The sequence below is a fragment of the Ahaetulla prasina genome, chromosome 2 (genome assembly GCF_028640845.1).
Source record: "Ahaetulla prasina isolate Xishuangbanna chromosome 2, ASM2864084v1, whole genome shotgun sequence".
Taxonomy (NCBI): Eukaryota; Metazoa; Chordata; class Lepidosauria; order Squamata; family Colubridae; genus Ahaetulla; species Ahaetulla prasina.
Genome location: NC_080540.1, coordinates 226,604,806 through 226,618,609, shown reverse-complemented (window position 1 = coordinate 226,618,609; position 13,804 = coordinate 226,604,806). Strand labels below are relative to the sequence as shown.

At 40.8% G+C, this 13,804-nt stretch overlaps 1 protein-coding gene across 8 annotated transcripts in view; it reads left to right on the top strand.

Moving 5' to 3' along the window:
* The window catches only part of KDM4C (lysine demethylase 4C), a 257,900-nt gene that overhangs the window by 188,572 nt on the left and 55,524 nt on the right, over nucleotides 1–13,804 (top strand). The gene's annotated exons all lie outside the window — the stretch shown is intronic.

Here is a 13,804-nt window from a genome sequence, read left to right as displayed (position 1 = left end):
TTGTTTCTCAAGGATCTGGAGTGGCTCAGCAGGAAGGGCATTGATTGAATGCTGTTCTTTATACTCTTCCCCTTGTCAGCTGGGGGAATACTGATTGGCCTAAGCATGTTCTCAGCATTTTCAGGCTGGTACAAGTGAAGATGATTGAAAATTGGCTTCCAACTGTTGATTGAGAGGAGTGGAAATACTGTTGTATGGAAGTGCCTTTTATTTATGTATTTCTCATCTTTTGACTCCCAAAAGCTTAACTGATGACAAAATTGGCTACCTTTTTGGGATGTAAGTTTCTTTTCTATGCATAATTCTGATAACCAAGACTTGTATTATAATATTTTATGACACATTTAACTTTTCCTAATTTAGGGGTATATGTTAAAATATTGTTTTTAGGGGAAAAGTTACACATTTTTCACTTTCAATTTTTCTAATGCTTTTTTAAAAAGTCTGTATATGAAATTTGGGGAGAGGGAAGGCTGAATGCCAAAAATGTTTTGGAATATACCTTTGATAGTCTATTCGGCAAAGAAATACAGATATTACAGATATTCTATTCTATTCTATTCTATTCTATTCTATTCTATTCTATTCTATTCTATTCTATTCTATTCTATTCTATTGAGACTTCTTCATATACAATTTTAGCATTGTATATTATAAAAAAAATCTCTGACTTAAATTTATCTAGCTGCGATGGATAAACATACCAAAATATCTAAGAGACAGTCAAGTTTATAAGCTATGCTTGGTGTAGTTTTTACGGTGACAGAATTTTCATAAAGCAAACATGTTGAGAAGTATGCCTTGCTAGGTTTAAAATGTCAATATTCGGCATTGTTTCATTTAAAAAATGGCTACTCATTCAATTCTTCACCCATACTATTTTTGTCAATAGTTAATTTGTAAGTCAGGAGTCCTTTCTTTCTATACTTACTGACGTAAAAACCTCTTACCCACTCCCTCCGCCCTTCAGCCAATGAGGGTGGTAATATTGCTGCCCTCATAGAAGGCATTATGAGTTATTGGGTTACTTTCAAGGAAGTTATTAGTGGGTTCCTATCTATCCTTTCTCCTCTTTCTAGCATCACCTATCAACAGGATGATGCACAATCAACTGCTGTCTTGACTATGTGGCAGGCAGGATTCAAAGTTCAAGCTATCATTTTCATTATTTCCAAGATATATTGCCTTGGATGATTATCAAGACAGTGGCATTTTCCCCATATGAAGCTTTTTTTTTTCTTATTCTCATACCACTTCAAACCGGTAATGGGAGAAAGAACAGGTGAAGTTCTGTCTGAAGCCTCAAAAGGTTATTTTTTTAACCTACTAGAGATAGGCTGATGAACAATTCTATGGAAACGGAAAGGCAATTTGCCAGGTGTGGGGGAAGTAGTTCTTTCCTGAAGTATAAATATAAATAATACATGCAGATTCCAACTCTCTCCCCCCCCCAAAAAACCCCAATCAGACCCAAAGGGGAACGATTCCTGATACCAGTTCAGAATTTATGCATTCAGAATTTATTTAGAAAATTCTTCTAGTTTGAATGAAATAATTAAACTGAGGCTAAATTTGAGATCTACTTGACTAAGATTGGAGAGGAAAGACTTAAGGAAAGATCTGTATTAAAACAGAAAATAGGATTGACTGCTATGATGCTTTAAAATTGAAATTTGGCTTAATAAATATGGAGGTCTCCATAGCCACATTTATTAAAAGAAGTTCTGCTTAACTTGGCAATTTACCAATAATCCCTGGCATGTTCCCATTTGTCCTTTTCCCCCAGTTCAAATGCTGGAAACCGCATTAAGTTTTATACTACATTCCCTCCCCAAATATCTTCTTTTATCAGTGAGCTGTTTCACTGGTTGCAATTGTTTTTTCTGCACTGCTAACTATCCATGGAAGTCTATACTTGTCCTGTTTGGTTGCTGCGCCAAATCAGATAATTATATAGGTACAAATGACAGATTCGATAATTTCTCTGTAGAACAGTACCAGCAGATCCTTAGACAATTTGAGATTCCTGAGTTGACGCAGGAAGAACATTAAGGATGATTGCGTTAAATGTAATGTCCATCTTTCTCCAATTAAAAGTTCATTAAAATTATATTTGAAAAGGTTTTTAAAAATCAAACAACACTAGTTATGAGGTTACCCACTTGAATGATTTTCCTTCAACATACAGGTAGTCTCATTTAATGACCTGTCTCTTGATGATTGTTCAAAGTTATGATAGACCCAAAAAAGGTACTTATGACCTGGCTATGAAGTAACAATTGTGTACCCCCCTCCCCCCCATGATCTTGTTTCAGGTACTTTGTAACCGGCTCACATTTATGACTTGATGCAGCATCCTGCAGTCACGTGACTGGAGTTTGTAACATTTTTTTGCCAGTTTAATAATTCTGTGACATTGGAGTGATTCACTTTCTGACCATTGCAAAAGCGGTTCTAAAACCAAGTGAGGTCATGTGGTAACATGTTTAGTGACTGCAATGAGTTAGAACAGAAATTCTAGGCTCAATTATGGTAGTTAAGTGAGGACTACCTGTGTCATTAATCTTGAACCTGTAGGTCTTCAGAAAGGCAATCAAAACCTGGCTCTTTCCTCGTGCCTTTGGGTCAAAATGAGCAGAATTATAGTATATTTTGGTTCTGGGTGTCATGTATTGTTTTAGTTGATTTTTAATTGAATGTGTTGTTTTCTTTTGCATTTGTTCCTTGATTATTTTGTACACAGCCCAGAGTCACACTGATTGAGTTGGATGGTACATGTTCTAAATAAGCAGATGGGAAAAATGATTGTATATTTGTAAAACTGACATTTTAAAAGCCTGTACTGGAGAAATTAGTGTAACTAACAATGACATTAAAGAAATTTACACTTTTAAAAAGCTGGTCTGCAATTTATGTTAATGTCTAGGCATATTAGGGGAAGATTCATATAAAATCTTCCTCTGTTAGGGATATTGGAAACAAAATTTCAAGCATGCCCATGGATTTTAAAAAAATCTATTTAGAAACCTGGATAGAATATGATCCTGTAAACATAGATGATAAAATGGATTTAATTTTTACTGGTACTAAGTGCTGGTGATGACATAGCTCCTTTTCTTGGTATCAAAATCCAAGGATGTTTTTAAAATTGTAAATGAGTGTCCATTGGTAATGACATGACATTTACTACAGATGGGACAGAATTACTGTGATAGGGAGATCAAGGAATTGGAATTCAGCTGCATTAAACGTAACCTCCTTTTTTCCCTGAAAATACTGTTTCAGGGTATTCCTGGATTCATTTCTGAACTTGAATATGGACATTTTGACTGTGGCTTAGATGGCATTGTTATGCTTAACCATAATGTATCATTCCTATTCCTGAAAGTGTCAGATCTTGCAGATTGATCAGTTACGTAATTAGGTTTAATTTGAATCTAATTTTATCAGTTGAATTATGTTTCAGAATGCTCTCCACATGCAATTTGGAAACTTCAGAAGTTCCAGAAAGCTGTATAGAAATAATTGTCAGAAAGCAGTGATATAACACTCTATTGTTTAAAAAAAACTACACAGCTACTAGAACTGAGCAGAGTCTTTGAAAGAAGTGCTTTGCAATAGATGGAAATGCACAGGAATCGTGTCTGGATCATAAAGCAGCTGCATTGTTTGCAGGGCTGGAGCCATTGCTTTGAAAGCTGCTCCCACCTGTGTCTACTTCACGCCATGCATAAGTAGCTACCATCTGTTTTCAGACATGATTCAGAGTGCTGGCTGTCATATATAAAGACCCAAATTGGTACTATATGACAAGGTCTAGTAAAAATATAAAAAAGAACTATTCCCAGGCCTTTTGCAAAAAGGTCAGAATATAAGTCAAAAGCATTTTTATTTCAGCAGATGTTGTACATAAATGGAGTTTGGGGGTTGGGTTTGGAAGTTTTACGTTTTTGGCTTTGCTGTGTTTGTGCTTACTTATGTAAGTAGAAATTGAAATAACTTTATTATGGTCATTAAACTGCATAACAGGATTGGCATCTGAATATTCAAAATTAAATTGATAACATCAGGGTAATTAGGAAAGGTAAATACAAAGAATTTTGGCTAAAAGGCAATATTAAATTAAAAAACATTGATGTTTGCGGGGTCCTTGGTGCTCTCTGAGCTTCCTTGTTTTCTTGCAGATGTTTCATTACCCAAACTCGGTAACATCATCAGTGCTAGTGTCAACCCTGAACTACAAATATTCTCCTTCATTAGTAACATTGATGCTTGCTAGGCTACATATGTGCAAAATAGAAAATAGAAAAATGATTAAAATTAACAATATGTGTGGCATAAACTTTGAAATAGCAGCATAAAATGGATGCAAAATGAAAAAAATACAGCTAAAACAATAAAATTATCCAAAAAAAAAAAAAAAAGTTTGAGGATTAAATGTATAGTGAAAGAATTTGAATACATGTTTAATTATATTCCTCCCCAGCTATTCTGTAGACACCTTGTACAGTTGCTTTAAGTGCCAATTGTCGATAGAAAAATAAATTTCAATACAACTTTAAGTGAGATTACCCAAATTATTTGCTTTTAATATTTCTGCTGCTAAATGTAGATTATGAGATGTAATGTTCATTAACCTTACATATCAAGAAAACATGAACACTAAAATACGACCTTTACAAAATGGTTAACTGTTTCTTGTACAACAATGTCAATGTTTTAATCTTCAGTCTAAATGTGTTCATTATATTAATTTTTGTGAGTGCGTATCACAGCCTATTACGTTTAATCACTGCAGTTTGCTATTTAAGATAGTTAAGGATGGATGAAGATGGTTTTCAAACATACGTTTTTCCCTCAAGATGCTGATATGAAACTTGATACATTTTAAACAAATATTTTAGGCAGTTTTAAAGTACTAAGATGTACCTTAATGCAGTGGTTCTCAAACTTTTCTTCACTACAGACTCCCTTTAAATACCTTTTGTAAACATGGCTACGTGCCCCCAAGACTTAACTCAAGATTTAAATAATAACATTTCTTCAAGTTTTTGTGGACCCCCTGTGTCAACATTGCAGGCCCCCCCCCCCGCCCGGGGTCTGCAGATCACAGGTTGAAAACCACTGCCTTAAAGTCATTATTTTTAGCAGAATGAAATCAGTTGGGAGAAAAACCAAGGCTGGTGCCTCAGTTATCTTTTCTAATAACTATTTCAACTCTCTATCTTCAGATCACGTTTAAGTAAAAATAGAATCATGTAATTTTTGCCATATTGTGGCCACATACAAAGTTCTTAGAAGGAAGGACATTCCATTCCCCCCCCCCACAAAAAAAAGCAGACTACTGCTCATATAGGAATGATTTGTCTTGACAGTGATTTCTGATTTTTTCCTTATCCAGCCACCAGAAGAATAATTGACAAAAGAAGATAAATCAATTTGCTGTGAGAATTATACTTTGCCTCTTTTTTGTTCATTTTAATAGACTCTCTCCACATTTACACTCCATAAAATTCATAGCTTTTAATGAGACTATTTAAATTGAAGATTATGTTCAGATATAATCACTATAGCATGTGCTTGATGAGGAAATAACCTTCTGACCTGATCAGATAAGATGTGCTTGTAGAGAAAATGAAATCTAGCCTGTAGCACTTGTCTAGGGGCACATCTTTTAAGTATACTTATCTAACAGTGATAGCAATTACTAAGGTCACAGCTTTTTGTCAGGAGCGGCAGAGGTAGGTTACCTTATACACCATTATCCAGATATGTAATCTGACAGTGTGCCTTGCATGTGTACTAGATGACTTACCGTATATACTCGAGTATAAGCCGAGTTTTTCAGCACGTTTTTTGTGCTGAAAAACGTCCCCTCGGCTTATACTCGAGTCTACGTCTTCGGGGACCCCGCACAGGAGGGGTACGACGGACTCCCATGGGAGGGGCGGGAGGCGGGCCCGCCGAGGTCTCGCGGGATTTGTCGCCCCAGGCGGCCCCATTCCCGTGTCTGGTGGGCGGACGGCGCAAACTTGGCGGGCTGTGCATTGGCGGGGAAGCCCTGGTGGTGCAGTGAGAGGGCTGGGCAGGGAGCCGCCAGCCTTCTCGGCTGAGGAGGTGGGTTTCCCGACCGCGCGAGCTCGCCGCGAGAGCCACCCAAAGGCCAGAAGAAAGGTCATTCCATCGGAGTAATGGGCGAAGGCTCCTTCCTCTCCGCCTTACCCATGCTGTGCGAGCCGGCTTGGCTGCAACCCCGCCGCGCTCCTTCCTCAGCCTCCGGGCTCGCGCTCTAGCAGCCGCCAAGCTCAGGCGGACTCGGCAGCTCCCCATCAGCGCTCGCCGCAGCGCGGTCGGGCAGGAGGTCGGGCTCGCTCCGTGGCGGTGGCGCCTCCGCCTCCGCCGCCGCCGCCACCGCCACGGAGCGAGCCCGACTCCTCCTGCCCGAATCGCGCCGTGCGAGTGCTGATGGGGAGCTGCCGAGTCCGGCCTGAGCTTGGCGGCTGCTAGGGCGCGAGCCCCGGGGGGCTGAGGAAGGCGCGGCGGCGGGGGGGGTGCAGCCCAGCCGGGGTCGCACCGCATGGGGAAGGCAGCTCCCCATCAGCACTGCATGGCGCGATTCGGGCAGGAGGTCGGGCTCGCTCTGTGGCGGTGGCGCCTCCGCCGCCGCCGCCGCCGCCGCCACCGCCCGCAGGCGAGCCCGACTCCTCCTGCCGAATCGCGCCGTGCGAGTGCTGATGGGGAGCTGCCGAGTCCGGCCTGAGCTTGGCGGCTGCTGGGCGCGAGCCCGGGAGGCTGAGGAAGGAGCGGCGGCGGCGGGGTTGCAGCCCAGCCGGGCTCGCACAGCATGGGTAAGGCGGAGAGGAAGGAGCCTTGGCTCCATTACTCCGATGGAATGACCTTTTCTTCTGGCCTTTGGGTGGCTCGCGGCGTGCGATCGGGAAACCTCCTCCTCAGCCGAGAAGGACTGCACCGCCAGGGCTTCCCCGCGCCAATGCATAGCCTGGCGGGAGTTACTGCAGCTCACCCGGCTCCCGCCCCAACTGGTGGTGTTGGGGCAGCCGCTGCCGCTTTCTAGCAAAAACGTCGGTCGCCCAAAACTCCTCGCCTTCTTCTGGGAAGGGCTGGATGGCTAGCCGGAAGGGTTGAATAAGCAAGCCAACCTCCTCCCTCCTCCTCCTCTCCCATAGCGAAGGCGTTTTCCCGTTGGAAGAGAGAGAGAAAGGAGGGCCGTTCCTCCTTCTTTCATTCTTTCTTCTCCTCCGTGCTTCAGAAGCTGGGCGTGTGTGCGCCTAGTCCCCTTCTGTTCGGCGCTGGAAGAGAGAGAGAGAGAAAGGAGGGCCGTTCCTCCTTCTTTCATTCTTTCTTCTCCTCCGTGCTTCAGAAGCTGGGCGTGTGTGTGCGCCTAGTCCCCTCTGTTCATGGCGCTGGAAGAGAGAGAGAGAGAGAGAGAGGAGGGCCGTTCCTCCTTCTTTCATTCTTTCTTCTCCTCCGTGCTTCAGAAGCTGGGCGTGTGTGTGCGCGCCTAGTCCCCTTCTGTTCGGCGCTGGAAGAGAGAGAGAGAGGAGGGCCGTTCCTCCCTTCTTTCATTCTTTCTTCTCCTCCGTGCTTCAGAAGCTGGGCGTGTGTGCGCGCCTAGTCCCCTTCTGTTCGGCGCTGGAAGAGAGAGAGAAAGGAGGGGCCGTTCCTCCCCTTCTTTCATTCTTTCTTCTCCCTCCGTGCTTCACCGTGCTGGGCGACCTGGAGCAGCTGCTCTTCAGCCAGATGCTCGGTGAGTCAGCCCGTCCCCTTCCTTCCGTGGGGTCTGCCTTGCTGGTGAAGGTTATTGGGGCTTTTGAGCAAGGGAGGAGGAACGCGAGCACCGCCTTTCGCTGGCATTCCGGGATTTCCTTTGTTTAGAGCTGGGAATCCTCCTTCCCCTTTGCACTCCTCCTCCCTCCTCTCTCTCTCTCTCTCTCTCACACACACACACACACACACACACAGACTTCTAAAGTCGATTGGCACAATGCTAAGCAAACACAGCAGTGGGTCAAGGGTGAAGCTAGGAACCTGGCAGGTGAAAGGTTGAGCGACATGAAGGCAAAGACCACAATTGTTTTAAGAAAGAAGCTTTAGCAGGAGGGGGATGGGAGGGTGTTTTAAGTTTTGGCAAACAGCCAGGCCAACTGTATTGGAGAAGGTCACACAACTGGCCTTAACATTTTAGCTGCTGTCTTTTCCTCACACTTGGGTTTAATGATATTAGAGATCCTTATTGCCCTGCCAAAAAAAAAAAAAGCCACCCCAACGTCTATGAAAATTAACCTTCTCTGCCAAGAGACACTGTGCAGGGTATTTTCACTATTGGTGTGCATACAGGCTTAGATTTGTGCTGGGTTCTTAGTGCTTAGAGCACTGACCTTCAGAGGCACCCTGGTCCCTTGGAAGCTAAAGGAGGACTCATTTTCATGCTTGCAGTTGTATTGTCAATTTCTGTGAGACAATGTTGTTGAAGTAACTCACTCACTCATTCATTCATTCATTCATTCCTTGTGTGTCCAATCACACTTAGCCAATAAAAATTCTATTCTATTCTATTCTATTCATTCATTCATTCATTTTATTTTGTCAAATACATATTAAATAATTATATAAATATAAGCATGAATTGAATACATAAAAGGAATACAACTAAAGGGAACATTAGGACAGGGACGGTAGGCACGCTGGTGCTCTTATGCACGCCCCTTACAGACCTCTTAGGAATGGGGTGAGGTCAATACTAGATAGTCTTTGGTTAAGGCTTTGGGGATTTTGGGAAGAGACCAGAGTCAGGTAGCACATTCCAGGCATTAACAACTCTGTTACTGAAGTCAGATTTTCTGCAATCTAGATTGGAGAGGTTCACTTTTAAGTTTGAATCTATTGTGTTCTCGTGTATTGTTGTGGTTGAAGCTGAAGTAGTCATTGATAGGAAGTACATTGTAGCAGATAATTTTATGAGCTATGCTCAGGTCATACCAAAAGCGGCGTAGTTCTAAACTTTCTAAAGCTGGAATCCTCCTTCCCCCTTTTGCACTTTTATTGTTTTTCGTTCAAATAAATATTCATGTTATTTTACTTGGCTCTATCTTTATTTTTTACATTGACCAGTAGCTGCCTCATTTCCCACCCTCGGCTTATACTCGAGTCAATAGTTTTTCCCAGTTTTTGTGGTAAAATTAGGTGCCTCGGCTTATATTTGGATCGGCTTATACTCGAGTATATACGGTACATTATTTAATAAAGGAGAAACTTACATTGTTATACAGTCATCCATAAACATAGTCACTCAATCCACCTTTGTCCTGCTTTGGCTGGTACTGACCCATTGATTCTGCTTTCCTGGAAACATTCCCAGGTTGCCAAAACAGTGGAGGGTTTCAATCGGGGTTAGCACCGGTTTGCTTCATGCACACGCTTTGCAATTTCAAGATTGCTGCCTGGCAGAGTAATCTTTCCTTGTCATAAACTTTGTTCCCTCAATCCTGATCATAATATTGTAAGTGTCCAGTTCTTCCAAGATATTTTCATGTTTAGAATGCAGTACACCATTGAGCATTACCACAGAAATGATTTTTATAGATCTTTTCTATAGGTGTCTGTGGGATATTATGTTTTGTTCATTGTGCCACTTCCTCTTACAATTTTGGAAAACATCTTCTTTTAAAAGACAAAGAACAGTTTTCCCATGTTTAGTATGGGAATATAGGTTACCTTATACAGCATTATCCAGATATGTAATCTGACAGCATTCCCATGTATAGGAGAAAAGCAGTTCATATATATTTATAAATATTAAGGTAATAAAATGGGATTTACTCTTATATTAACTGTTTGAGATATCAAGTATTTTATGAACAGCAAATGAAAATATGAAGCGTCTTTAATTTCATTTTGGCACTTTGGGATGGTATATTTTTTACTAATTGTATACAATGGTGATTTATTTGGCAGGCTAGAGAGTCTATTAATACCAGTAGCCCTTGATTTACAACAGTTTGTTTAGTGACTGTTTGAAATTACAATGGTAATGTGACTTATGACAGTTTTTCATACTTATGACTGTTTCAGCATTGCCATGGTCATGTGATCAAAATTCAGACGCTTGGCTTACTGACTCATATTTATGACAGCTGCAGTGTCCCAGGGTCATGTGATCATTGTTTTTGACCTTCTGACAAGCAGAGTCAGTGGAGAAGAAGATTCATTTAATAGCTGTGCTACTAACTTAATAAGTGCAGTGATTCACTTAAGAACTGTGGCAAGACAGGTTGTAAACTGAGGAAAAACTCACTTAACAAATGTCTCACTTAGCAGCAGAAATTTTGGGCTCAGTTATGATTGTAAGTCAAGGACTACCTATAAACCAATTTAATGGAACATGCCTCACATTAAGGAATGGATGTGGAGATGCTTGACAGTCTGTTTTAGGTTCAGATTAAGTATGAAATAATATGTAGCCACTCAATAGAGGTTAAGTTGAGATGATGATGATGATGATGATTACTACTACTACTACTTCAATTATAACCTGCCTTTCTATCCAAGAGAGCAGATGTTAACTTTATTTCTCTCAGTTAGATCATCAGTGTTTATTCTGCTTCCATTTTCCAGTTCCTTCAAATCCAAGTGATTTCCAAAGTCAAGTGGAGCACTAAATATGCGTTTATTCTATCTTCTTTATGTAGAAAGGGAAGTATTGCCACTTTCCATTAATAATAGAACTGCTATGTTCTTGCCAAAGGTGATACCCAGAGTACATTTGCGATGGTACTTGATTTTCCTGGTTATACTCTGTCATTTCCTCTTGAGAAATGTGGGAAGCACAGTGTAATCTGCAAGGGGATTGTCTTGATTTTGATATGAAGTATCAGTTGTTTCCTATACAGCTGTAGGATCATTTCACTGGGAAAATACCTTAATGAACAGCCTTCCTTCAGATAGTTGCTCATTTAAATTTATGAAGGGTGATAGTGATCTCTCTACTTTTGACATAATAGGATGGAACCTCGGACTCAAGCTGATACTGGTTCCTGCTTTCTTTTATTTGTCATATCTCAGAATCTGACCCTCTTTGGAAGCTTACTATTTACCAATAAAAGAAAATCAGTAATCATGATTCTTTGAAAAGTCATCTGTGAATCGACACATTTTTTCCCCATCCTGCTCCTGAGGCTATAAAGATTTTTCAGATTTTAGTTATCATTCTTTCAGTCAGATGAATTGAAGACTATCAGTGAGCATGTTTTCTTTGGAGAAAGTCCTACCAAAAAACTTATTCATCTAATGGGAAGATGTGGTTCCACCCATTCAATAATTAATGAATAATAAATAATGAAAACCCTTGAAAGGCTAGTGCTTTCCTACCTGAAAACCATCACGAATCCGCTCTTAGACCCCTTGCAGTTTGCATACCGAGCAAATAGATCAACAGATGATGCTGTTAATATGGCTCTGCACTACATCCTACAACATCTTGAGTCTCCAAAGACCTATGCAAGGGTCCTTTTTGTAGACTTTAGTTCAGCATTCAATACCATCATTCCAGACATTCTTCTAACTAAGCTAAACCAGCTACAGGTACCGGAACAGACTTGTAAGTGGATCACAAGCTTCCTAACAAACAGGAAGCAGCAGGTGAAGCTAAGCAAGATCACATCAAATACCTGTACAATTAGCACAGGGGCCCCCCAAGGCTGTGTGCTCTCCCCACTTCTCTTCTCTCTGTATACCAATGACTGCATCTCCAATGATCCATTTGTTAAGCTACTGAAGTTCAGATGACACAACAGTGATTGGTCTCATTCGAGACAATGACGAATCCGCATATAGACGAGAGGTCGAACGACTAGCCTTGTGGTGCAACCAAAACAATCTGGAACTGAACACACTCAAAACTGTAGAAATGGTGGTAGACTTTAGGAAAAACCTTTCCATACTTCCACCTCTCACAATACTTGACAACACAGTATCAACAGTAGAAACCTTCAAATTTCTGGGTTCTATCATATCGCAAGATCTCAAATGGACAGCTAACATCAAAACATCATTAAAAAGGACAACAAAGAATGTTCTTTCTGCCAACTCAGTAAGCTCAAACTGCCCAAGGAGCTGCTGATCCAATTCTACAGAGGAATTATTGAGTCTGTCATTTGCACCTCTATAACTGTCTGGTTCGGTTCTGCAACCCAACAAGAAAACACAGACTTCAGAGGATAATTAGAACTGCAGAAAAATAATTGCTACCAACTTGCCTTCCATTGAGGACCTGTATACTGCACGAATCAAGAAGAGGGCCGTGAAAATATTTGCAGATCCTCGCATCCTGGACATAAACTGTTTCAACTCCTACCCTCAAAACGACGCTATAGAGCACTGCACACCAGAACAACTAGACACAAGAACAGTTTTTTCGAAGGCCATCACTCTGCTAAACAAATAATTCCCTCAACACTGTCAGACTATTTACTGAATCTGCACTACTATTAATCGTTTCATAGTTCCCATCACCAATCTCTTTCCACTTATGACTGTATGACTATAACTTGTTGCTGGCAATCCTTATGATTTATATTGATATATTGATCATCAATTGTGTTGTAAATGTTGTACCTTGATGAACGTATCTTTTCTTTTATGTACACTGAGAGCATATGCACCAAGACAAATTCCTTGTGTGTCCAATCACACTTGGCCAATAAAATTCTATTCTATTCTATTCTATTCTATTCTATTCTATTCTATTCTATTCTATTCTATTCTATTCTATTCTATTCTATTCTATTCTATTATCATTGAGTACCTGGGTGCTTTTACACTAGCCGAGAGGAATCAATGATGCTGAGTGAATGAATAGAAGCACAGGAGGTTAGAATCATCATACTTTACTATTACCAAATACCTTCAATTTTTTTTAAAAAAAGAATCAGCTTGCCTCTTGAAGGTTAATGCTTTTTGTAATGTTTAAACCAGCGTTGAAATCCCCCTGGTTCTATCCGGTTTGCCAAACTGGTAGTGCCAGAGGCGGGAGGCTCCACCTACCTGCCAGGACGTCATTATGTCCCATTTTTTTACCACCTGTGCATGCGCAGAAGAGGTGTGCACGTGTGTCTTGTTCCTGAACTGGTAGCGACGGTAAGTGGATTTCACTGCTGGTTTAATACTGATCTCTCTTTTCTTTACATCTCAGTCCAGTTGTTTCTTTCACTTTATCTCCTCTCTTCTCATCCCTTTCCTTCCAATACAGTTTTTCTTCCTCCTCACTGTAAGCGCATCCTGTTTTTCCCCCTTCTTTTTTGCAGTTTCTACTTGAAGGAGGGAAAGATGCATGTGTTTGTATTTTGTCTTTCTAATGTGAGTGGCTTATATATGCGAGAAAAAATGGTTTGTGTTTGTGTCATCAATTAAATTTATAAACAATAAAGCTTAATATAAACTTAATTTTAGTTTGGCTTTGTTTTGGGAATGAAGTTCTAGCAGACACACTCAGAGAGAGATAGGGAGATAAGGAGATAAAGAGCCAGAAGAAATCTAATCCTATAAGTAGTAAAGAAATGGCAAATGTTTAACCTGTAACAGAGAAGTCTATGGGTGATTTAATGACTGTCTTAAGACATCTGAAGGATGATCATAGCGAGGAGAAAGTGGACTTGTCAGATGAAACTACAGGGAAATAGATTCAGTATAAGTGTTAGAAAGAATTTTCTGATGGTAAGAGCTGGCAACCAGAGGAATGGGTTATTATCCTTGGAGATTTTCTAGCAGCTGCTGCCTAGTACAGGTA